This window comes from Dromaius novaehollandiae, chromosome 3 (assembly GCF_036370855.1).
Source record: "Dromaius novaehollandiae isolate bDroNov1 chromosome 3, bDroNov1.hap1, whole genome shotgun sequence".
Lineage (NCBI taxonomy): Eukaryota > Metazoa > Chordata > Aves > Casuariiformes > Dromaiidae > Dromaius > Dromaius novaehollandiae.
Genome location: NC_088100.1, coordinates 82,981,418 through 83,007,131, shown reverse-complemented (window position 1 = coordinate 83,007,131; position 25,714 = coordinate 82,981,418). Strand labels below are relative to the sequence as shown.

Genomic DNA, 25,714 nt, shown 5'->3' with positions numbered 1-25,714 from the left:
TAGCATCATATTTAACTTTGGAATGAATGTCTCTACTGATGCAATTTTCTCTGCATTAAAAAAAGGGAAAATTCGCAGTTTGTTTCTACATTAAGCTTCCAGTATCTTGCTTACATGGGAACATAACTCATCTCCTTCAGGCATCTTTGCAATAAATAGTTGATGAGATTGCCCTTCTATTTAACAGAGCAAGTACCATAAAATATAGCAAAGTGTTCATTAGCACTTCACTGATATATTTCGGCATTCACAGACAGAAATTAATCTAACTGATTCAAAACTACATTAATAGCTACAGTGGGGAAATCAAAAAGATGATATGGTATTTGGATGCTAAATAAAATCACTCTTGAAAAGATTATAAAGATAATTGTAATAATATTTGAGGTTTACTGTGTATGGCAATATAAAGTAAAAGCAAATGTAAATGTAAGGTATACCGTTAATGTTCCAGAGAATTAATTACAGGTTATTAATAGAAAATGTCAATGTTGGATAAAGTTCTTTCACAACACAGCTGAAGAGTCCATGGAGATTTAAAGATAGACAACTCTGAAGAAATTCTTGTATGTTTATTGTAAACAGCATAAGGAGGACTCATATAGAAGTGGAAGAAAATGACTGTGATTGAAAAATACATAGATACAGAAAGTCATTAGTTTTTAATGATCACAATTCTTTAAATTGAAAAGATTGACTAGTTTCAAAACAATTGATCCATAGCTGTATTATTATTTGTTATATAACCTTTCAGTTAGAATTTTTTTAACCAAATTACATCAGCTATAATAACATGCATTGCAAGTCTCCAATAAATACCCTAAAATGGGCATTCAACACAAATTGCTAATGTAAAACATAGATTAAGTTTCTTTGGAACTTAGAATATTTAGCTTTGGGCATGCTGAATGCCTGTCTGATGTGAAATTCCAATACTCACTATGTAGTTACCCACATATTGACCATGAATCCCTCTACAGCACAAAGATAATCTATAAGGAGGCAGGGTAAGCAATTTCTGAATTTCGTTTAACTACATGCTGTGGCAGGAAAGTTTCTGAATCAAGACGACACACAATGGAGAATCATGAAATCATCACTTCTCTAAAGAATCATTATATTCTTATTTTATTGCAACCTCTGTCAGAGGTTTAAGAAACGCCCTAATGCTGGTCCCTATGAAATACTTCTGGAATATATGTCTGGAATTTGGTCAAAATAAGTAATTCTGTCCTCTTTTTCCTTCTGACTCCCTTTTTTTTCTTTCTCTTGCTAGTCTTTCCTTACCTACACTCAGTTCACTCTTGCTGACGTACTTCCTTCCCACTTCTCCCCAGTCCCACAGCAGTCATCACCCATGCAGGTTCCAAAGGGCGGTTTCCTCACAGAACAAATAGTACATAGAAGCCTAATGTTCAATGTCTTTTTGACAGTCTTACTGCACTTTCAAAGCTTTTGACAAGCATGCAACTATTGACCTGTAATAATTTCTAAAAAACACGGTAATTCATCAATTTTACATTACTATAATTTATATATAGGAGGTCACTAAAAACAAATCAAAACAGATGGAAGAAACAGTTAGGTTTTGTTGCAAATAATTTTGCGATTGATATTCTTCTGCCACTTGATATAAGGCAAAGAACAAAGGTACAGATTGTCAATAACATCAGACTACCATTCTTCATTTTTCCTCAGCATCCATGGTTCATTAATATGAGATAAAGATACAAGAGTGGTTCTGCAGTGGTTCACTTCATTTTGTGAAAAGCTTGTCATCATGATTTCTCTTCAAAATTCATTAACAAACTGAAGAAATGTTCCTTGCATACTGATATCTTGACCTTTTGAGCAGTGCTCAAAATACTTAGAATTTGAAACCTCAGTATCATAGATAAAAGATTAATATTAAGCCAATTTGTTATATGGACCATTGTGATCAGGAGCTGTACTGATAACTAAGCCAATGTATGTTTTCTTTTCAAATCACATTTGAAAGCATTTGCAATGATTTACAAAAGTAAACCAAAAATTATGTATCATCAATGTTGAGTTTCCAAAGAAGTGCTCAGTTCAATGCTATCAGCATATATATTGTCTAGCAGAGCCACCAAACAATCAATACCTATTTGAAACTACAATGGTTACAGAAAGCAGCTCAGCTAAAGACCCATGGAAATCATAAAGTGCTGCCAAGATTTCTGCAAGATTGAATTATCCCTGGCCTTTCCTTCTCAGCATGGTATCAGATCATATGCAGGATCTAGCTGTGAAAAAACATTTATTCAGCTGTATTGACAGGAAAGGATTGCTGTCTAAATTAGCTGCTCATCAAAAAATGTTGAAATATATGTAAAAGCAGAACTAGACCATTAATTTGCTGACATTTTCTGCAATCTCCTTAAAGATTTCTCTGCTGTTACCCATCAGAGAAAAAGGCTTTGATCTTGGCCAAAGAATTAATTTACAGTTTTAAAATACCAGTATTTCTTAAAATCAGGAAAGAATAAACCTCTTCAAAAACAATAGCATTACAGCATTACCAGACACAAATAGTTAAAGGTATAGGAAACAACTACTGTCGTAACTGTCCTGTTTCAATTTATTAGGCTGATTTTACCACAGATCAGCACACTACTTTCAGGAGCTGGGATGGAACTGCACCATTAAGAAGCTATATAATAGCTTTGTTTCCCCATACTAGTAACATGCCTTAGATACAAAATTCTGCTTTGCAAGTCTGCATCCCCACTTTGACCATCTTCAGTCAGAGATGCATATTTTTGCTGAACAGAAACATCAAAATGACATGTAAGCACTCTGAACATGCTTGAGCACCTGTAGGATTTGGCAATATTAATTACACCTGAAGCTTTTTTCAGAATAAGATGGTAAGTACTAGATTTTCAAATGAACTCTGTGATTATGTGTACATACAGAAAATCTTATTCATGTACCAAACAACAATGACGTGAATTCGAAAATCAAAAGAGATTGCTTACTTTTTATAAAGACTTCTGTAAAGAAGAATAATCATGCCATCAAAGAAATCAGCCATCCTCTGGGACACAACAGTTGGTTGAAGTTTCACATTAGGAATTTCTGGATAAAATGAAACCAAGAGCCAAATTTCCATATTCTTCATCAAGCAAACTTGAAGTAACTTCACAACCACATGACAGAACTTTGTCCTGAACTTACAAAATCAATATTGGGATGGCTGCTTAATTTGGTCTTGAAAGAAAGACCAAATTTTCTTTTTTTTGGTAGCCCAATATACATTAGGTACAAAATTGTAAAAGCAAAACAAAACAAAATACCACGTTTCTAATTAACAGTAAAAACAAGGACTTTACTAGTCTATTTCTGTAGTATCAGAAAAGTAGGAAAATAGAATAAACTGAGACATGTAACAGTTTTCAATAGCTAAATATCAGACTGGCCTTCATGTTTGCATGACTGATATGACAGTTACCAACACCCCATTCCTAACTGACCATAAGGCTACTTTGTGCACCTGAATTAACTGATATTAATTCAGAAAGTGTTGCTTTTTCTTTCTTTTTTGAGGATCCTTTTTTTCCACAAAGCTAAACAGCAAACACAGGCTTATGTCAATTTTCATGTATATATGCATCATGGTGCAGTAGAAAGTAAAGATTTGTCATAGACCAATGAAAGTCCTGGCTATATTTCTGCTATGATTTTAGCTTCTATTCTATGCTGCTGAAGTATTCATATTTTTCAAGACAGACAAAAAAAAAGCACACAGAAAGAGAAAAGCGGTCTTTTGTTTGCTTTCTACTTAAAAATATCTAACAGTTTTTCTTAAGTCCTGAGAAGAAAAACATGTTAATAATTTGTCCAAAAGGCAGAAGTCTCAGAAATTAATAAACAATGGACATTTTAAAATTCACAAAAACTGTAGCATGAGTCAACTCTAATAGCTGTCTATAACAACGTATTTTCTGTTTTTTCTTCATTTTGGTTCACTTAATTTAATGGTTTTTGTTATTGTAGGGTTGGCATTTTATAAAAAGACAGACATGAGACTACATTTAATGCAGTTGACTGGAAAAGGGAAAAAATGGCTGCTTGTCTACTGCTGTGTCATGGCTAAATCTCACAGTTTACCATCTCCAACATAAATATGTTAATGTAAACCACTAAGAATGGATAAATAAACTGACATGTGAGGAAAACACGGAAGGCATTGAAACCACTGGCAACAGCACCACTTACATTTTATACAAATGGAGGTGTACTATGAATGGAGGTAGTGTCATTCTTAAGCAACCATCAACAAAAAGAAACTCTGCTCTAATAGTAAGGTAATCAAAGTTTTTCACTCGCCTACTAAGAAAACATAACTCGAATCACAGTCTCCCTACAGCATTTTGGCACGCAAATTCCCCTCAACCTCAAGGTCTGGAAAAATGCTGTGGTTTGGCAACAGAGCAGGACAAGGGTGCAACTGTATACAGCATTACAAAGCAAAACTGTATCTTTTTTTTTTCAAAAGAATGTGAATATGCTGTTTAACACAAAGAATTTACCTATTCTTAAAGATATTACAGGTAGTGCAATCAGATATTCTGATCTTTCAGTGCTTCACCACAATCCAGAAACTATACTTGCCTCTGTAGTTATAAATTTATAGTTGTAAACTCTGATTTTCTATGCTGAAATAACATAAAACACCAGTTAACCAAAGTATGTCCTAAAATGAGTCTGTGACCTAGGAGACCATTTCATATGGAGACACTAAGTATACATAATCCTCTCTTTCTGTAATGTCTATTTCCTTCCCAGTGGACTGGCTCTCACAAGGTTAGCTGTGCTAAGCAGAAATAAACTGAGAATATATCTATAAACAGAGAGTAGTACTCTCATTCTAACCACAGTCTCTTTCTGAAACTGTCCCTCCCAGGAAGCTCTTGGGCCACCCCTGAGGCATGCTACTTAAGAGCTATTTGTTATTGATGGACCCTCTCGGACTGCCAACTTACTATGGCCTCCCATTGTGGGTTTGCATGAGGAATGCAACTCAGGCCATTCAACACAAACAGTAAGAGCCTCCATGAGTTGAGCTAAAGGACGGAAAACTCAAACACTGAATAAATGGTCGAAGTGATTTAAGAATAGGTCCCAGTCCCATTTTCAGAAAGGATCTGTAAGCTCTCAGAAGCCAAAATCACTTGAGTGTTTTGATACTCTAGTATTTAGTTCCTAAGCCAACATCTGTGGCAGACTTCTTACACACTTATGTATAAATGCTAGAAAAGTACAAAAACCTCTGTTACACTCATAGGTGTTACATGTTCTTGCAATGTATTTACATTTTCATACTCCAGCATTACCATTAATAAAGTGCCACTGCTGTCCTGGAAACATCCCTGTGTCCTGCTCCTTATCTACATTCTAAACCATCATTTGCAGCAGATTATTGTCCTTTTCATCCATTTTTATAGATCTCGGTCGCTTTGATGTTTCCTTAGTTTTAATTTTTGTAGTGTTTACTTTGACTTTTAAGCCATTCCAATTTTTAAAGTCTAGAAATCCATAACTTACAAGGATGGGGGAAATAAAGGTAAAACACAATGCATCCCTTCTGGATAGGGTTTGGAAACTGTCCATTAAGGAATTGTAACTTAAGTTCTGTTCTTAAGAAGGCCTTCACTCTAGGTCTTGAATTAAACTCTGATGGATGCTTTGATATATTATCCTTCTGAACTGTAAGGCCATATTTTGTGTGCATCAGGCACAAAAGAACAAACATTTAATAAATTCAATAAAGTCAGGAAAAAAGTATACATAGGTACGTTGAAAGGCACTTTGCCATCTAATATATAACATTCTACTAAACTAAAGTAAGTGATTTTTGACACTGCTTTTTGTACTCTACTCATTGGCATCACTTCTTTGGGATCACTGCACATTAAAACTCCAAAAATAACTCAATGGAACAGGACATGTTTACAGAAGTGGGAGCTTGAAAACTGTAACTGTTTTTCACTTTAGCAGTAAGGCACTATGACAGGTTGGCCAGCTGTAATGATGTCAGGTAAACGGATTCCAGACCTGATATCATATAGTTTGTTTACAAAATTATTTAATGAAACAAATAAAAATCTATTGCCTCTTTACATTTTCTAATGCAGTGCAATTGGCTAAAAAAACCTCTCCCTTTTTCAGTACAAATCTTAATTATAATACATTTGTTTTCTTTAACTTACTCTCGGAAAACCAGAGACCAGCCTCTTTTCCTCCAGATTCCATCATGCTCTCTTTTGTTTGCATTTCCTTCTGGAAGAGGTCAGAAATTCTAGCTCTGCTTCAGCAAATTCTGTTAGCTCTCCTTGCATGCAAACAGGAGATAAGATGGCTCATTTTACTGTGCAGAACTCCCTTGCATTAGTCAATTTTTATTGGTTAAATAATCAGTAGATTTTCATGAAATGTTAATAATAACTTGCCTTTTATCTGAAAGAAGTATTTCTGCCATTCTAACACACTCCACATCTTAGCACACATCCTCTTTATTCCATCTGAATGACTCAGATAACAATTATTTTTATTAATTTTGTATTGCTTCTTTGTTTACGGGTTTGGTTTTTGTTCTTTTCCTCCGGATAGTACTCATCTCCTGTGGCTGAGAGATTGTAACATGTATATGTGCCTGGATGATAAAACCTGGGCCTCAAAATATATTTTATTTCTGAATTATTCCTCTCCATCTCTATTTACCCACAGAACGAAAGTTCATTTTACTATTGGGTAATCCATCTTTTCCTCAGGAAAGTATTTTGTAGATCATAGCAAATTCAAAAGCCAAGCCATGGTCTTAAATGACATACTGCATATTTAAAGATTTTCAAAAGAAAAGGATATTCTATTTAAAAATAATAAAGGCATATAACTCACACTTAAAGACAGTGAAGTTGTACTTATTCCACAGACCTTTGTATCACTGTCTTAATAGAATAATGTGTTCAACTTGCATGAAGGATCTTATTATCTACAGGCTATTTTAAAGCATTGTGTTTCAGTATGTAAAGTAAAAGTAACAGGAGCTGTTCAAGTCATGGGATAGCAATGCTTGCATAACACTCGCTAAGTCAGTGGGAAAACCAGCTAAGTCTGCCAGGCTAGCAGCTTCCCAATGGAGAGTGTATCATATTCTGCAGTGCAAACAAAACATTTTGAAGTTGAGTCATTTGTAGACAGAATTTGTTCCAGCTTTCAAATATAGAGTAAATCTGAAATTTGGAAAGAGAATGCACTTAGAGGCAAAAAACACTCCATTCAGTATCATAGTATACCTGCATACATACATTATTGATGGGAGAACCTCAAAAGGTTTATGTCAGAGCAGATGCCAACTTTTCAGATACTATCTGGAATCTATTCAAAACCTTTAGATCAAGTATAATTTACAAGGAAAACAAAACAGTAGTCTACTTTCGTACTTCACACTAAAACTGCAGGAAAGAGAAGAGATTTTGGAAATCCTTATAAATTTCATAAGTTATCACAGCTTGGGTGTCCCTCATTTGATATTTTGCAATCTTAAGATGAGTATTAACAGGTATTTAACTAAAGCAGCCCAGTGAAAAAGTGATTTTTCCCTAACAAACAGCACTATTTTATTATTATTACTTCACGGTCAGTAAATGATAAATGACAGATATTTATAGACATCTATTGTTATCACTAATGAACTCCTCAAGTCTTTTGGACTGTTTCTTAAAAAATAAGAACAAATGCACCTCTTAATGTTTTATGAGACTTCATCTTAAAACAGCCTTGAAAACAAATGGAAGGAATGTTAGTTCTAGTTAAAGTCACAGGAGGAACTGTTATGTGCTCCAGATACAATAAAATGCTGCCAGACGTGGTGTGACATTTGGTTTAAAGTACAGTTTCTTGGAAATTTTGAAGCCTCATCTGCTGGTTCTGTATCTGTTACTCTTACAAAATTCTAACACAAATATGTACACGTGAAAGAGTAGTAAACTTTATATCATACTCTCCATAAATTTGTATGAACTGTAATCTCATTTTATGCCTTTTCTTAGAATGATAGCTTTATAATTTCTTTCTCTTTCCTTTATATTATTTTATTAAACTATTTATTACATTTGGCATTATATATTTACAAAAAACCTTAGCTTAGGCAAGTTAGTTAAAATCTGATAATTGAAATCAGATGCTGCTTTTCACTACTGATGGCTTCCAAGACCCAATATTCTGTCCAAATTCAGACTAAGCAATTCAATTCTGATTATTCTATTCTATAAAGGCTCTTATACTACATTCATCATTATAACATCTCAACCCTAGAATTTTAGTTGTTACAAACATAATTTCATTCTGCATTGGCACATGTTACATTTCAATATTAGATATTTTAAACCAGCGAAAACTAACTGGTGGCTTTAGGATGGAAACAAACAAAGGAGAAATTTTAACTGGCACCTGGAAAGCTTTAGCATGGACTGCACAGAATGCACAGAAAGCAGTGGGCTAAGTATTTTGCTTGGCCAGTGGATAGGTGAGGAGGGTTCATGAAAGGAGTAAAGAGAAAGGATATAAATGCACGACTTGCACTAAGCTATGAGGGACATGAGCTAGTTCTCTGCATGCAGGCCCATTTATATGTCCTTGCACTGCACTTCTTAGAGACTGAGGTTTCAGAGAGTTAATTAGTTTCAGTAAAGTGCAAGACCTTAGTCATCTCTATGCATTCATAAAATGCTAATGCAAAGTTAATAAGCTAACATGGAGCAATATGGAGTTTTATGTAGACCATTCAGGGCTACTGCTGAGCCAGAGCTTGTACACTCTAATGGACTCAAGCTGACTACATATGATCAACATCTGTAGGAGAATCCCTTGCCCATAATAAAAGTATCCATGTTATCAGTACTTTTTCATTGTCTGTGATAGCCTAGTCCTTACAGAACTAGGAAAAAAAGTGGTGTGAAAAGTTGGCTTTTAAGATTTTTAAACTACAGTAGATAGATGGTAAGAATTATCTTTGCAGGGTCCATCACTCATCCTATGTAATATTCCATCAGCTTATGAACATTTTTATTTTAACATTCTTTTAACACAGTCATCAAAAAAGCTAATTTGAAAATGACTATTGTAATGTCTTAATGTATTAAGTGAACTTCACTATTGAAGGTCATTTCCAATTTTGCAGTGGATTTGCTAGGTTATTCTCACCCTCCCTATAAAGTTTCCCAATACTGAAATATCTCTAGCAAATTTTAACATTCTGAAAGGTCCCAAGCTTTTTTTTCAGTTGCTTAAGAGGAAAAAAAAAAAGTGAGAGAAAACAGAATCATGTGGTTGAAGATATGAAAGAAAAGACAGAGCTTCCATAGATTCTTAGATTATCCATAAAGTTTAACCCTGCAAATGCAGTAACTTAGAGATTTATGCTGAGACCCAGGAAAACTCGTAACATGCAAGTTTAATACAAGGTCTATCCCTAACAAACTCTGTTGAATTTATGATCACGAGTTCTAGGTACTTACTGTGAGACCATGGATGATTTTTCTTTACTGTAAGCAAGGAAAAACTAAATCTGTTTGGGCCATAATAAATTTCTGCTGAATATATACATTCATAATCTGAGATTTAAAACTATGATTACTTTATACTATCTCCTTTTGGACACATTTAAAATGGCATTGTCATAAAGCATTTGCCTAAAATTTATCTCAGTGTAATAGTGAGAAACAAGATTTATATTTCACTAGTGAATTACTAAGAGCTGCATAAGTAAATAATTATATCGGTTACAAGAATATATGTTCTATCAGTATATATCTACATTTGAAAATAGAGAACATAAGATATTTTAAGCACACAAATAAAACTTTTCTGTCAAATTAAAGCTGAATTCTTGAAAAGTAAAATGGCCAAATGATTTTTTAAAGTTGTCCTGGCACTAACAGCTTAATTCAATGGGCAATTTCACAGCTTTCATAATTTAACAGAAAACTGTTTCTTTCATTAGTTTTAAATGCACTATAGATGTGTCTAGTTGTAATGGATATGGTGTTAGATCTGCCCACATGCGCATATATGTACAAATATATATATACACCTATTCAGACAGCTATGAATACAGAATGAGTCCAGATATTCCTTCAGGATTCAGCTGTCCATGCCTTTTCCCAAAGTCTCTACATAACAGCAACTTTACTTCCCTTAAATAAGTTAGGTAATTCCCAAAATGCAAGCTTGATTTTCAAGCTAGTTACAACTAAGCAAAAACCTTCATATTGTCCCACAAATTCTAAATAAAAGATGTAGTCCCGACTCCCCTAGGCATTTTTGATGCAAAATAATTCTTCAGTTTCAACAAGACACAAGATGCAAGCTTCATGAGAACAAGGAATATGGAGTCAGGCCAACAGAAAAATTGGCTCTACTCATTCAGCACGTAAAATAATTTTTATCTTATATAAATATGTACTAAGTAATTAATCATAAGAAAGAAATAGATTTTGACACATTATTGGGATTTACAAAAGACCACTAAAGTATAAAGAATTGACATGTCTACATTAGCTGAGAGAATATTGGAAGAACCTGAAGATTATGAGGCTATTTAGAGTAAAAGTGAACCTAAGCAATAGATACATGCACAAGAAAATGTGGAAAACTATATCTCCTAGTTACAAGGCTAGTTGAGTGGTCATCTAGTAGGCACCTTGGGTTTTCAGTGAAGAATTAATAAAATTAAAGACATTTTCTTCAGAAAATAACAGAGGCATTCAGGTGAAGTGGACTGAAAGGGCAGAAATATTTTCTTGTTTTTGTTTAGTTCTTATTAAAGGCATCATAAACTCAGCATTTCCTGTGTGTACTCCTAGGATTAAGCGATCAAAAATAAGAAGCTTGTCCAAAGATTTTTATATCTAAATATCTAGCGAATATAGGGCTTAGTAGATTCTTAAGATACATTTTATAGATCATCTAGTTATGATGATGACAGTCTACTTTAAAAATATTGAAATCTAGCAACTCTTGAAACATTTTGCATGAAATCAACACGGAGTTATTATGTGTCAGTGTGATAAAATGCAGACTAAAATCTTATCAACAAAGGGGGATTTCTGAGTCATTTTAAAACATACTGTACACACATAACAAGCCAAACAGAGAATCCAAGATTTCTGCTTCCAAAAATTAAACAGAGTAATGATTCAAAATTCTACTCTATGCACAGATAAATTTCAAATCATACATTAAGACTGCATCAAGAACCACTGGACTTTAGCTGGTTTTTTTCTCTCCAGATTTTGCTTTGAAAACTGCAAAATTTCTTAAAAAGGCAATAACAATGCAGACACCTGTAGTTCCTGTTGTTACAACAATCATGATAGGAAGTCCTAATGGTAGTGCTGTAAAACAGGGTGGTCAAAATGGTAATCTGTAGAGTTCAGTATTCCCTAATTTTTGCAGTATTACTGTTACACTAGCATTTCACCAGTGAGATCAATAATGGAAGAATGCCTAGATCAACCTGAGAAAAGAGAAGAGAGAAGAGGAGAGGAGAGGAGAGGAGCGGAGCGGAGCAAAGCCTGAGGTGTGGAATTTCCAATATCACTATGTGACAGAGAGGAGGCCTGTGCTTAAGAGGATTAGTTAGATGAGGTACATTTTACCCACTGTTATGATCCATCTGCTTACATTTAGGGAAAAAAAAAGGAAAAACATTAATTGCTCTAAAAGAAATAAGAGAAGTTTTAAAATTGGCCTATTTGTTAGCAGCATCATAACAAACGGAGTATTTTACCTTTGCTCCAACAGATGCTGGAGAATGTTCATGGTGAACAACAGTAAAGAGTTAACATTTTTGGAAGGGGGAAACAGAAGCTAATTCTTAGCAAGGGGCAATGAAGGAAGGAAAAAATGGGGAAAGCAGAAGAAAGAGAGACTATGGCACTTTTATATAAAAAAGCTCAGGCTTTGCAGTAACTAGAATAATGAAATTGTGAGTTATACATATTGGCTAAACACAAGATATAGAAATTTTCAATGAGATCATAACCACAAATATGAGGTTTCTGTTGTTTATGACATAACCAAAAATTTGACATAACTTCATTTAGATCACCAGCAAAATATTTATTCGATATATAACCATAAAACAAAAACTGAGCTAGCAAATTCAAATACAGAGTAACACTCTGCCTTTGCCGGGCAAAATATGTCCTTCATCCTGTTTATGGAAGTTCTGTATTCATATCATTTCCAACCATTAGAAGACTCACAAAGATTTTAATTGTTTATATGATATAGGAATGGCTATACTGGGTCAGACTAGGCCAGTATCTTGCCTTTGACAATGGCCCAAAGTGGATGCCCGGGAAATAAGAATATAAGAAAGAATGAGCATATTATAATAGTAAGCCAATAATATAAGGATAGACTGAATGTGCCATCACCAACACTGCTTATAGAACTTTTGATCTAGGCGCATTTTGAGGAAGAGGTGATTTCTGTGGATTTAAATTAACCCTTAACAGATTTTTCATTCCCGAGTTTGTCCAGTCTTCCCTTGAACCCATGTAAACTTTTGGCATTCACAGTATCCCATGGCAAGGTATTCCAAAGTTTAACTAAATGTTATGTGGAAAAGTATCTCCTTTCATTTGTTTTAAACCTATGACAGGTTATCTTCATTTGACAGCCACTAATTCTGTACTGAAAGATGAACAACTATTCCTTATCCGTATTCTCCAGGCTACAAGATTTCCCCATGAAATTTTTAGACATCTGTCGTATAATCTTTCACAGTTACTTCTTTTCCGGGCTGAAGAACCCTTATTCTAGTCAGTCATTTCCTCTATGGAAGCCATTCCATGTCTTTGAACATCCTTGTTGCTCTTATCTGAATCTTTTCCAGTTCTGTTAAAAGCTTTCTTGAGATTGAGAGATCAGGCTTGCACAAACAGTATTATGCATTTATACAACAATATGATGATGTTCTCTGTTTTGCTATTTCTTTCTTAATAATTGCTAACATTGGTTGGTTTACTCACTGCTCCTGAGCACTAAACTGATGTTTTCATGAAACCATTTATTGAACTTGTTCCAAATTAGCAAAGGCTGCATCTAAGACTACCAGTTTATAAAATCAGATTTTCTTTTTTTGCCACCGTGTATGTCACTTTTCTGAAATAACATATTAGTGAAACCAGTGTTCATTTTTTCCCCAGACTCTACTAATACTGCATATTTAAAATTGTGAAATGTCTACTGAAAATGTTCTTATTCAGAATATTTACTACCTTCTTTTATTATCTGTCCCAGTTTTTTGTAGATAAAAGATTTATACTAAGTTTAGACAAATAATGTGAATTGCATATATTTCCAAATGACTAATTATTTGAGGCAGTGGTTCATCTGACACATCTGTGGTGCCAGTATTTAACTTTAACCGCCCCCTCCTTCCTCCTCCCACCTTGTTTTTTTGCTCTTATCCCCATGTCTCATGCCATCATAAACACTTGGCTTCAAAGAGAATTGGATCAAAGAATTGATTTGGCTGTGGGAACAAAAAATTGCTGTTTTATTCTGACAGGATCTCTTCTACGTTCTGGTTCACTGTATGGCTACACAAACGCTGTGCTGGCAGTGCAGAGATTACATGGAAGGCATTGCAGTGGTGGGAACAAGTGACCAGAAGCGTGGTACAACAGTACTTAAGTCAGTTGAAGTAACTCTGCCACAGCTAAATGGGAAAACACAGCCTGAAACTTCAGCTTCCAGTCTACCACTAAGCTATAGTTGTACGGATATTTATATTCCTGCCACTCATGGTTGTGATATGAAATGAAAGCTAATCTCTTGAGTTACCCCGTAACTGAACAGTTCCCTGAAACTATTCACAGCACAGCAGCACAAAAAGAGGTGAGAATGAGCAGCTAACATAATAAGCATGGTTAATGAAAGTGTAGCCACAGCCTTACAGCAATTTAACATGCCAATTGATTTTGAAGGCAGTTGAGACTAGAAAATAGGCTTTTTCAAAACACTAAGACAAATTTGTTTTTAAAAATGTTTTAAAAGTTTTAGACAGTTCTTATACAAATTGTTTTGTTCATCCTTATCATCAAATGGTGAAAAGTATTGCTTTTTAAATTGTGATAGCACTGATGAATCTTTATCTCAGGAATAAAATTTGAGAACATGCTCTGAATACTTATTTTAATTGCATTTCATTGAATATTTTGAGGCCAATCAATACACAAAATCTTTTCAAATATTCACACACACAAAATTTGACAATCATTTTTTTAAATGGTAGCAGTTTTCAAATGATTAGATTTAGTTCAAAATAATTCCCCCCCCTTCAATTATTACAATTTCTTTTAGTTCTTTTGGAATGAACTAATGAATAGATTTTTCAAATAATAGCTGATAAAAGACAAACCAATTTTGCAATTACTGATTTATAACTGTATGTAAAGAAATGGGAGTACCCATCCCCCATGAACTCCAACTCCTGGATGACAAAAATTGTCTGGTCCTGATTTGAATGAGCTATAGACTGAACTGCTGACATCCCTATAATCTGAATGAAAAGATACTTGGGACCGAACAAAGCCATAGTGAAGCTGAGGAGTACAAGGAGTGCAATTCTTTCAGATATAGAAATGGAAGCAACGGACTGTTCTCAGCACATTTTAGTGCTTTAAGATTTTGTCTCTAATTCAGACCTGGAAAAGAGAGAGATCTTTATGCAGAGGATCGGCTACTGTTTCATGAAGCTGTTTATGTGGAAAAAGAGGCACAGACAACATGGAAGAACATGAAGAAGGCAACAATTAAAGCCTAAAGAAAAACTTGTTACATGAGGTTGAGAATAAGTATGAAAAAGTCTTCTGAGTGGGGACCTGAAGAAAAGAAGAACATGAAATAAAACCTAAGCATGTCTCCCAATTTGACACACAATGTGTTTAGAGAAATAGGAGTTTATATACATTCTTTATAATTTACCAGAACTGCATTAAGAGGTAACTTACCCACTATCAGTTTCTCCAATAAACAGAAACAATCTGCAGGCTACTGAGTATTGATTAAGTGTTCAGATCATAAGGCATAAAAATGTATTTTAAGTAGACATAGAAAACATCTAATTTTTTGCTTGTACGATCATGTAAATACGACTGACAGCCATCATTGTGTTCAGTATAATTTGACAGCATTAAAGAGTCATTTGCTACTTAACACTGGCAAGAAATTTTTAGAAAACTAACTCGGATTTGAATGTTATGTCACTACTGATGAAAATAACAGCTTATTTAGAAAATAACAGCTTATTTAATACAAATTATCTTGTCCAGATAAGAAAAATGTGTTCAGTGTTTGCTGACAACAGCACTTAATTTACAGCTTCCTCTCCATGTAGCTCTATGTAGCCACTCATCAGAACATGGCTTTTTTGCACCATAGAGGCTCAAACTTTACCTTCAAATACTATACCTCAGTAGTCATAATGGTTGTTTTGTTTGGAAAGAATGCATCAGATTGTAAGTATAAATGTCACCACAGTGGTCTTGTAGACCAAAAAGCTTACTGTTCAAAGCAGCTATCATTTTTTATCTTCTTAACAAAAGCATTCAAGCAAGGTCAAATATATGCATACATATTTATATCTGTGTGTGTTTTGTGTGTGTGTTCAAAAATATATATAATATATACAATATGAATTTGTAAAGATGCATACTATATCAAGTCTTCAGCTTGTGACCATTTCTGTAACTACAGGCCTTAAAGTAAATAATATTATTCTCAGCTAAACATAGTTTTCCCCAAATATAGACTAATTTGAGCTAAGCCTTTCCATCTAAGTTCTTCTTGTCAATGTGTTTTTATCTACAAAAAGCCTCCAACAATATTAATTTTACTAATGGCTTTTAGTTATTCCATTTTTAAGACACTAGCTTTAGTTTTCCTAGTAATTTTGTTTCTAATTTTTTTATAATATCCTGTCTCTCAAACTCAGATAAAGTCTATGTGTTCAGAAAGCATGGCTGACTATCATGCATTACCTTGAATTCTTTACTTTGTAGTGAGGTAGTTAAATTAGAATATTGAAAGTGAAGTCATTCCCATGGTTACAGTAGCACAGAAAAATCCCACTGAAAAGAACACTGACTGAATAGCCCGTATTTTACCAAAGTGCAGAATCTGACTACACATTTTCCAAATGTTATTCATCTGACTTTTGGTAGTGTAATCTTATTTCTGTATTCCATAGCAATGTGTATATTTGAATGTGAAAGAGGTCCAGTTAACAAATTCCCTCTTCCTTTATGAGTAGTTTTACCACAAACACACATTTTTTAATATCTCTTTGCATCTGTTTCTCTTTACTGAGGCATTACCTGGAAACATTCATTTTAGTGTTAATGTTTCATGGTTATGATGGTGTTTCTCAAACAACCTCCTGAGTACTTATCTCAAAAACACAATTACACTAAAGTATGAAGTAAATGAAGCATAACTGAAATACTTAATCAATGTTTTTTATGTTTTTTAATTAAAAAAATATAAAAAATTGATCTTCTAGGAAAATCTATTACAATAACACATACATAGAAGCCAGTGGTAAAATGCACGTGACCAATTCTAAGGTTTTGTAAACTGCAAACATTACACAAAATCATATATGAGTTTTGCTAGTCTACCTGGCTACTTGGAATGGAGGAACTACTGGAATTAGAAAAAAGTTCAAATCTGTGACTTTAGTAGGTAATATGAGTATGGGTTTCAGGTTGAACAACTGACTGAACAACTACAGAAGATTTCAAGATGTCTTTGAGAGGTCATCTGGAATGTCTGGAAGGTAGCTTTCCTCAAAAGGTACATAATCAAAAATGAAAAGCACACTGCCAGCTAAGTGGGCAAGAGTCAGGGATGCAAGGACAAAAAATAGAAATTTAGAAAGGAAATTATTACATTCATGTCATCAATCTATTGCTGAAAACATGAGTCCTCACTGATGAATTTCATCCTGTTATCAGCTTCTACATAGAGTAAAACTGCTACCGTCGAGAAAAAAGAAAGTCTAATGACTAGAGTTCTTAGGCATAAGGGCCAGTCTTTGATTTCTTCACTCCCATTGATGACCCTGTTACTTATGACATGAATTTCATTGACATGGGTGATGTCATTCATGTAAGTACATGTTCATACAAGTTCATACATGAACTGGAGGAAGGAAAAATGTAAATATAACCAAGTGTCATACAAAAGCCTAGAATTAATACAAATTAAAAGTGCAGTGACAGATTCTGGCACTGGGGACCCCACGCCAGTCTTGGGAGATGCAGGCAGACTTCAGTGCTCAACACACTGACATTCTGTGTTGATTTACATTACTGTTGAATCCCTTTGGTGTGCAAGTAAGGATAAATTAGAATTGTGCCTTCTCTCTTGAGTGCAGGGTCTTTCTGAGATTTTATGCAGGAAAGCAGCAGTGTAGTAGACTAACTGTCATGCCAGATCACCTCCAACCGCATTCTCATCTGCTCTCACCTGATACAGATTCTCTTCTGCTGTAGTCATAGAATAACTGACACAGGGTCTGTTTCCACTATTTTTGCACCAGGAGGGTAAGGGTAAGGTTATAAGGATATTATATATAAAGATACATAATTTTGTCCATTTTTACATCCTATACTTCACTGGACACAGATTTTTTATGTTGTCGACAGGTTTTTTTCCTCCTGTTAATTAAAAGACCTGTAATATGATAGAGGGCAACAAATAATAGAAGAGTAGTAACTGTAGGAAATTGCAAGAGCATATAACCAGCTATAAGCAGTAGCTCTTGAAGAAATGACCTCCAGTTTTCCAGTTTCTTTTACAATGCATATTTTTACTTTATGTTCACATCTTAAAGTAATCCATGGCAGATATCATCTAAGCTAATGAGAAATGTCTCATATTTTATTAGGGTATCTTACAGAACAAAATGCGAACCTTAAAATGAGATACATTTTGATACAGATAACTCATAGGATGGGCACTTTCCTGAGTTTCTCAGTATCTTAATAACATTAATTAAAATATTCTCTAATTTAATGTTGGTCAGTCTCAGAAAAAATCATATATGTGCTTTTTGTCTCAAGTTATTCTCTTATATTTGGAGGCTATATCATACCACATTTGTTTCTTCCACTCTCTCCCTGCTCTCAGTAATAACAGATAATGAAGTGATCTTCTCTTTAGCTTCTCTTGGAAACAAGAAGTGAAATTACTAAAGTCACTGATATTAAGTGGGCAAGAATTTCATGGTACTGTCATTATCCTTTGCTGATTCTTCTTCAGAGACCTTATCTGAGCTAAGAATTTGTTTGACTTATACTCAGATGAAAGAATGACACACATACTGAGGTGGAGTTAACAGGCAAGCTGCAGTTTTATAATATGTCATTTTCCAGACCTAGTTTCTCTCTTCAATACATAGTATAGGCCACTACCTGGTCAGAGAATCCTGAAGGAAAAGAAAATGGCAGAAGTCTATGTGACCCCTAAACTCTCTCCAGATAGTCTTAGCAGAACAGGAGTGGAAATGAAGGTCTTAAATATTAGAATAAGTCCTGAATGTGGGTTTGCAATATGGTATATTATGGTAGTGGGAAATGATGTATTTGTTTCAAGCAAGGTTCTTAAATGAGCAAAGAGATAGATAGAGAGAACACATACACAGTTCTACAGAAAATTAAATCACATAGGATATCTCAGCTAGCATGAATTTCTGCATGAAATAGATATGTTGTGACTAAATTATGAAAAAAGGTAGATGAACCAATTCCCACAGATTACAATGCTATCATTTTAATACATGAACTGTCACAATAGACATCTCAAACACCACTCTTTAGAAACACAGAAGCTAGGAACAATGGCGATTCCAGCTGTTGAATATGTTTATGTCATAAGAAAAAGGATCACAGGATCCTCTTATCAGCATCTACTCTTCCCTGCCTACTCCAACACATGATGCAGGCCTGAAAGGCAGAAGGCAAAACAGAAGCCTCACTAGCTGCCAAATCAGCTCACAGGGAAAATTTGTTAGGTAGTACAGAATAGAGCAGTTCTGAGCTTGCTGTACTTTATGCAATGGAATGGAAGATTATAAAAAAAGAGGCATAAAAGACAGCTTTAAAGAACTGCTGCTTCCCTCCCCATGTTTTGCTGTACACAGTACAGATTCAGCCAGGACCTGGGCCAAAATGTTTGGTGTGGCTATATCATACTCCACTGGACAGCTGGAATCATTTTAAGTTGCTATTTTAATTTGAGACAGAAGTCGTGCCTGTTTTTCTTTTCATATTTAATCTGTTAGGTAAGACTTAGCTTTCCCTTTTCCAAAAACTCATTCAGAATGTAGTTTATTCCATACTTCATTTTCCTTGTATTTCATCTAATTATATTTTTAATGGCTAAGCTTTCCTTTGTTATACATCCTTTATATATTTATATCATAATTTCAAATAGATTTGGCCCTATGTTTCTTGAAAACCATGTAAGAAGGGGAAAATCTTGAAATGCAACTACTTGGATTTTAATCAAAGTGGGGGAAGATGCTTTGTACCTGTTCTACACGAAAGCCAAAGAATTTTAGAAATTAAACCTGCTCCAGAATGGTTTATGGTATCAACAAATGTTTAACCACATTCTATGAATATTATTTGATGAGCATGAGAAATGCATGATACTGGCACTCTTTTCAAAATGCTAAGAAAAAAGAAATTAGATATTCAAAAGATAATTTCCTAGAAGACTCTGTAAGATAATTAAATTCTAATTCCTACTTCTATATAAGCAACATATCTGAACAAACTCCTAATGATTAGTCTTTTAGTTCTTCCTGTTTGCCAAAGCTCCCTCATTTCAGGTTTCAATTTGTATACTGCTTGACATATTTTTTTCCTAATTGGATATAGTGTGAATGTACTGTAAAATCAGGCGATTCTTATGAAAGAGCTTAGCTGAGTCAACTTATTCCTCTTCTGTCTAACAGCAATTTCAAGAGAGAAGACCTTGAAGAGAAAGACGGAGAGGGACAGAGAAGGAGACTATACTTGAAGTGGAACATTTTGACTTCCCAAAATGTTTTTCTAAATGGCTCTTAGTAGAGCAGCAAAAGTAGATGCTCATTTGCTTACCCTTTCAATTTACATTATTGGCTCCTGGAATATGGTTGTGTGGTGTCTGAGGGGAAGGAGAGATGTTTACTGTACCTGGCAACTTCTCTTCGTGTCCTCTAAAGAGCAGTTTTTCTGAGGCACTGAGCACACTGATTTTCAGAACTGTTAAAGAGTCAAGAGCAGTAACTCTGAAAACTAGTCCCTGGGCATCTCACTTTTGCTGTCTTTTTCAGAAAGAAGGCTTAACCAGAAGTGCAGAAACTTTCATTCTTGCCCCAGCAGCTATTTTCTCTTACCTCTCTCTGCAGGGCTTTCACTCCCTCCCCCTAAGTACTCTCTTCATTTCTCCAACAGTATCATCACTTCTTTCCACACATATGCAGGTCTTTCCCTACAGTTCTTACAGTTGGTCTCCACCATTCCCCCTTCACTCTCGCTTTCCATGTGATGGTCTCCTAGCAGCTGTCTTTTCTCCAAATTATCCCTATGACTCCGATTAGTGCCTTTCCTTCCTACTTCTAGCCAAACCTATTTCCCTCTGGTCCATAAGTGACCCCAGCTCTCCCTGTCTGGATTCTTGTAAATAGAAGTCAAGTTGAACAGCTGAGTAACCAACTGTTTAGTACCACCCCCTAAGTATCTTTCAAACTATTAGTGCCATTCAATAAAATATCTACACTTGTGAAAACTACATTCAAGGTTTTACTACAAATGTGCTATGAATTGAGAAGCTCACAAGTGCAAGCATATTTATCCAAACTCATGTGGTGTACAGATGTGGTTTGCTGGCAACATACGTAGAATGCTGGAGAATCCCATGATTAAACTAAATTATATTGTCCTTGTTAGCTTACAGAAGGCTTTTTCTTTCTTTTTTAAAATCTGCCATCCTTCTTCAGAGTTGTCATACGTGCTTACAGTAATTTCGGTATAAACAAACTTTTCCTCTAAAGAACATCAAGTCTTACAATAAGCGACACCCAGTGTTCATGTTTTTTATTAGAAACTGCAAACGAAACATTCTTCCTGCTATATGCAGAGATGTACACGCACAAACTGAGGAACTCTGGTAGTGAGCTATCAGAGACTGGAATAAATTCAATGGGATTACCTGCTGTGTCATTCTAATGGATTCTCCACAGGCTCAACCAGCCTAGTAGCAGCAGTGCGGTACAACCAGAAGCTCTAAATTCTTTCCCATCAAAACAGTTTTTATAAAGGCAAGGGCCAAGTTTTGCAAAATTAACCAGTGACTTAAAGTGGCTCCTATCTTTAAGAAATCAGGCCCACTTGAAGAATTACACAAAGGCTGCTGAAGCCACTCATTCCCACAAGCCACTCAGACTAGGACAAAATTTAGGATAAAGCACAAGCTGCACTTCTGTGCTTTTCCTGAATTTCTAAATGCATTTAACTGTTGAAAGATGAATATCTATGCAACTCTCTAAATCTGAAGAGTATCTCATACATTATTCACACTTTAATTTTATTATTAACAAGCTATATACTTGTTGTTTCTAGAGATGTAAAAGATATGGTTGCATCAGTCGATGAATGCTAACATTTTTTTTAAAATCTGTTCAGTTGTGTATCAAAACCCCCCCAAAGCTCTTACTCCCAGTCATACTGACTCATTTGCTCAACAGTGCTCAAGGTTCTGATATGCCCAATAGCACATGCAGCTGCCATTGGCTGCTTTACACAGATGTCTTGATACCATTTACAACTGGATCAAACTGGAATAGCCTTTAACTCATGAGAGGTAGTATAAATTGTCTTAACTCTGCCATCCTGCCCTCTTTTAGAATTTATATAATGGTAATACATCTGTAAGTTTGAGGATAAAAGAAGAGGAATACTGAACATTATGGTGGATGAAAGAAAATGTTAACAAATTTAATCAGACTGGTATTTAATTTTAGTAAACTGGATAGAAAAATTAATCTGATATGTTCATTATATTTAAGAAGACACCTACCCCATGTGCCCACTCAATTCACTGGGATTCTACAGATAAAACTACACAAATTTGGCTAATAGTACAAAGCGAAGAAAAGGAGAGAACATATTCAACCTCAGAAAGCATGTTATATATGAGGTCAGCAGCAGGCTTTTTTACTTTTTAATGTAGCTGACTTCTTTGGCCAGATGACGGTAAAGGAAATAACTTCTCACTGGACACAAACTGCAATACAGTCCTTGGCAAGGACTTACAATCTTTAAACAAAGCCTGCATTACTACACACTACTGCTTGTAAGGAAATACAGACTGTTGGAACTTCTTCCTAACCAGCTTGAAGTAGTGTGTAGAAAGAGAACAGGTTTGTCAAATAACATGAGTAAAGAGTTGGACACTTGGTGTTAAGACAAACAAGGACATGCTGGAAGAACATTTGATCATCTTTCTCTTTTATAGTCTTCTCAGATTTGTCACCCAATTTTATCACTTTATGCATCAGAAGGTTGACAGTGGAGCCACAATTAACTGACTGCATGTGGAATCCCAGCCTACCAAAAGCATGAAGTAAGATATGTTAGCTTAAACATGTTATAAACATGTTTTGTTTAACATCTACAATGGCATAAAAGTACAAACTGTAAGGTAGCACAGCACAGCAGATGAACAGTAACTCATCAATTCAGTTCCATGAAAGCTTCTATAGTAGAAAAGGATCTAGAAAAAGTGGCTTTGGGAATTCTTGGTATTCAAGAAAAATTCACAATTCATTAGTCTGTTTTGACCAAAGAGAGCATATCTTTTTTTTCCCTTTACCAATAATTCCTAAGCAGGAAATTACATCATTTTATAGGCAAATTAACTTTAATATTTAACAGGCATAGCAGAGGCATACCCAGTTCAGGTCAGGCCGATCTCTGCATTAAAATTCCAGGAAAGTGCCTCTTCCAAGATGAATAGCAACCTACCTGTAAAAGCCTATTCCTTCTGGAGCTAATTAACCCCCCCTACCCCCCCGTCAACAGATCAGTCTTCAGATTTTTACTGTGTGTCTTTTTCCACAAATACCCTTATGTCCTTAGTCTCAGCACCTAGCTTTCTGAGGCTTCAATAAGCCATTCTGCCCTTTATAGATTTGTATAGCTTTATTACCTCAGACAGTACAACAAAGGAACCTCTGTCCAGGCTACTACTGAGTTGCCAGGTTTTAAGTGAGCTATCTGCCCTGAAAATAAATGTCCTGACCACTTTTTCCAGACCTCCTCCTCAAGCCTGTTCATTGCCTCACTGTCCTCTTGTTCTTTAGGAGAGCACTCACACATGCCCAGATACATTCCTCCTGCAGTTTTCCTGACACGATTACAGCTTTCTCTTAGATCTCCAAGCTAATCTTGCTTTCCATCTTCTGCTCCTACTTGTTTCACAAGTACAAATGTTACTCCATTCAAGGGCCATGTAGAAGACAAAGAATTCCACCAACTAATTTCTACAGAAAACTTTTTAAAAACCAATTTTTGAAATACACTAGTCTTCCAGAAGAATTCAAAACTTAAAAATGTATTTCGGAAAAGGAAGAGGAAAAGTAGCAATAGCAATTTTTTAGAATTTCGTGGCACTTTTTATTCTTTGAATTTGATCTGGAATGGAAGATCAGAAAAACAGACAGTTGGAGGATCATTTCTGTTAGAGACAAAATTAAAGGAGAAATAAAACATTACTAGCAAAAATTAACAAACACCATATACATCTCATTTTGATATTTGTGACTTAAGAGGGGGAGAAATTTAATTTACTCAGTGAAACACAAGGGTCAAAAGAGCCCTGTGAAGAGCTTTCCTGACGTCAGTGAGATCATATGAAAGATTAACTTGGGCACAGGTGTTAAATCCACATGATTCAGTCTCTAACAATGTACTGCTGAGTGCTAAGATAGAACATCATGTTGGAAAAAATGTGTCCTACACCAGAATGACACAAGACTGATTCAATAGTAAAGTCAAAACTCAGCAAATTAAAGTCTGAAAAAGAATTTTCCATATCACTACAAAAATGACCTCTATTGTGGAAAACTTCATGATTAAGTGAACCGTCAATGGTGAACCAACACTGCACAAGAATGGAGTCTTCATACAAGTTGTCCTAAAGTGAAATCTCCAGATGTGACCACCAGGAAAAATATACTTTGTTAGTAGCTAGTGAAAGATGATAACTCATATTTCCAGACACATTCAAAACTGTAGCCGGTTCTCTTAGTACCTGAGACATCCACAAGCAAATCTCCTATCTGGGAACACTAAACATGTCTCCTATGCAAGCAGGTCAGCAGAAAATTAGTATGAAGATTTCAGTGGCTCCCATGCAGATTTAACTGCAAAAGAGATTTCCAGGTCTCTACTATTCATTTAACCTTCTCCAGCTGCCAAGTACTGCACTTACTGTCTGTTATTTTCTAACCTAAATGCACCACAATATAATCATATGTGGAATTAATTTTATCTGAAATATAGCTGTATTTCTAAACATAAAATCAGACTTCTCAATTAATTAAAAAAGTTATTCTACTGAGTAACTAATTGAATTGATACCTTCTGGACATATAAATTAAATATTTTACTGATAAACAGGCCACAGATTCATAATTCATTCACATTCTGAATAAGCAATTTCTCTTTTGCATTTGAACTTATGTGGTAATTAACAGATGTTAATGGTTTCTACGTGGCAGTTCTAAATGCCTTCAGTGATGAGAGATTTATGGATCATTTTCAGTATCACAGAATTATAGAATAATTCAGTTTGTGGGAATTCAGGAGATCATCTCTTTCAACAGCCTACAGAAAGCAAGGTCAACACCGAACTCAGACCAAGTTGCTCAGGGCTTTTTCCATTATAGTCTAGTTAACACATCTCCCCCCCAACCCCCTCCCAAGTTACCTCTGAGTATATCCGTAGGGTGGTCACATCAAACTGTCATATAATTCTTTTAAAACTGTAGACAAAGATGGAAACTAGAAGAAATTTCAGTAGTAAAATGCAAATGATATTTCATCAAATGCAAATTACATTTTTGTTCATTTTTCCATCAAACACCTTACATTGGCTTATAGAGTATGTGTTTAAATGGCTGTATAAATCAGACTGGTAGCCTTATATCTATAAAAGACACCGCACATCTATATCTCTACTTGAAACCAAATCCATTCCACCATACTGTATATTTTGCTTTTATTCTGAGTTAAGCAAATGGATTCTGAACATAAGTGCCTGGCAATACATAACTCTGTAGAATTTTAATTCTAACACCCCATTTGCTCCAATATAAAAAAAAATCAAATCAAATCAGAATGAGGTTTTGATAACCTGGACAATTATTCCCTGACTTTCAGTATAATTAAAATTTAATCAGCTGCCCGTGCAGTACAAAGAAAAAAACAACAAAATAGCTACACATGGTGCCACTTGTAGTATAATATGTATTGAATGACTGGATTTACCTTTTACTACTGAAAAACTGAGAGAGTTCTAGGGACAGAAGATAAATATGCATACAAGAAGAAGTGGTAGC

At 35.0% G+C, this 25,714-nt stretch overlaps 1 protein-coding gene across 3 annotated transcripts in view; it reads right to left on the bottom strand.

Annotated features, from left to right (window-relative positions):
• The window catches only part of WDR27 (WD repeat domain 27), a 140,896-nt gene that overhangs the window by 31,696 nt on the left and 83,486 nt on the right, over positions 1–25,714 (bottom strand). The window contains exon 24 of one of the 3 annotated variants that reach the window (XR_010388472.1): positions 3,003–3,102. The exons of the other annotated variants lie outside the window; for them this stretch is intronic. The gene's annotated coding sequence lies outside the window, so the exon portion shown is untranslated. The remainder of the gene's footprint in view (positions 1–3,002; positions 3,103–25,714) is intronic. 3 annotated transcript variants of the gene reach the window in all.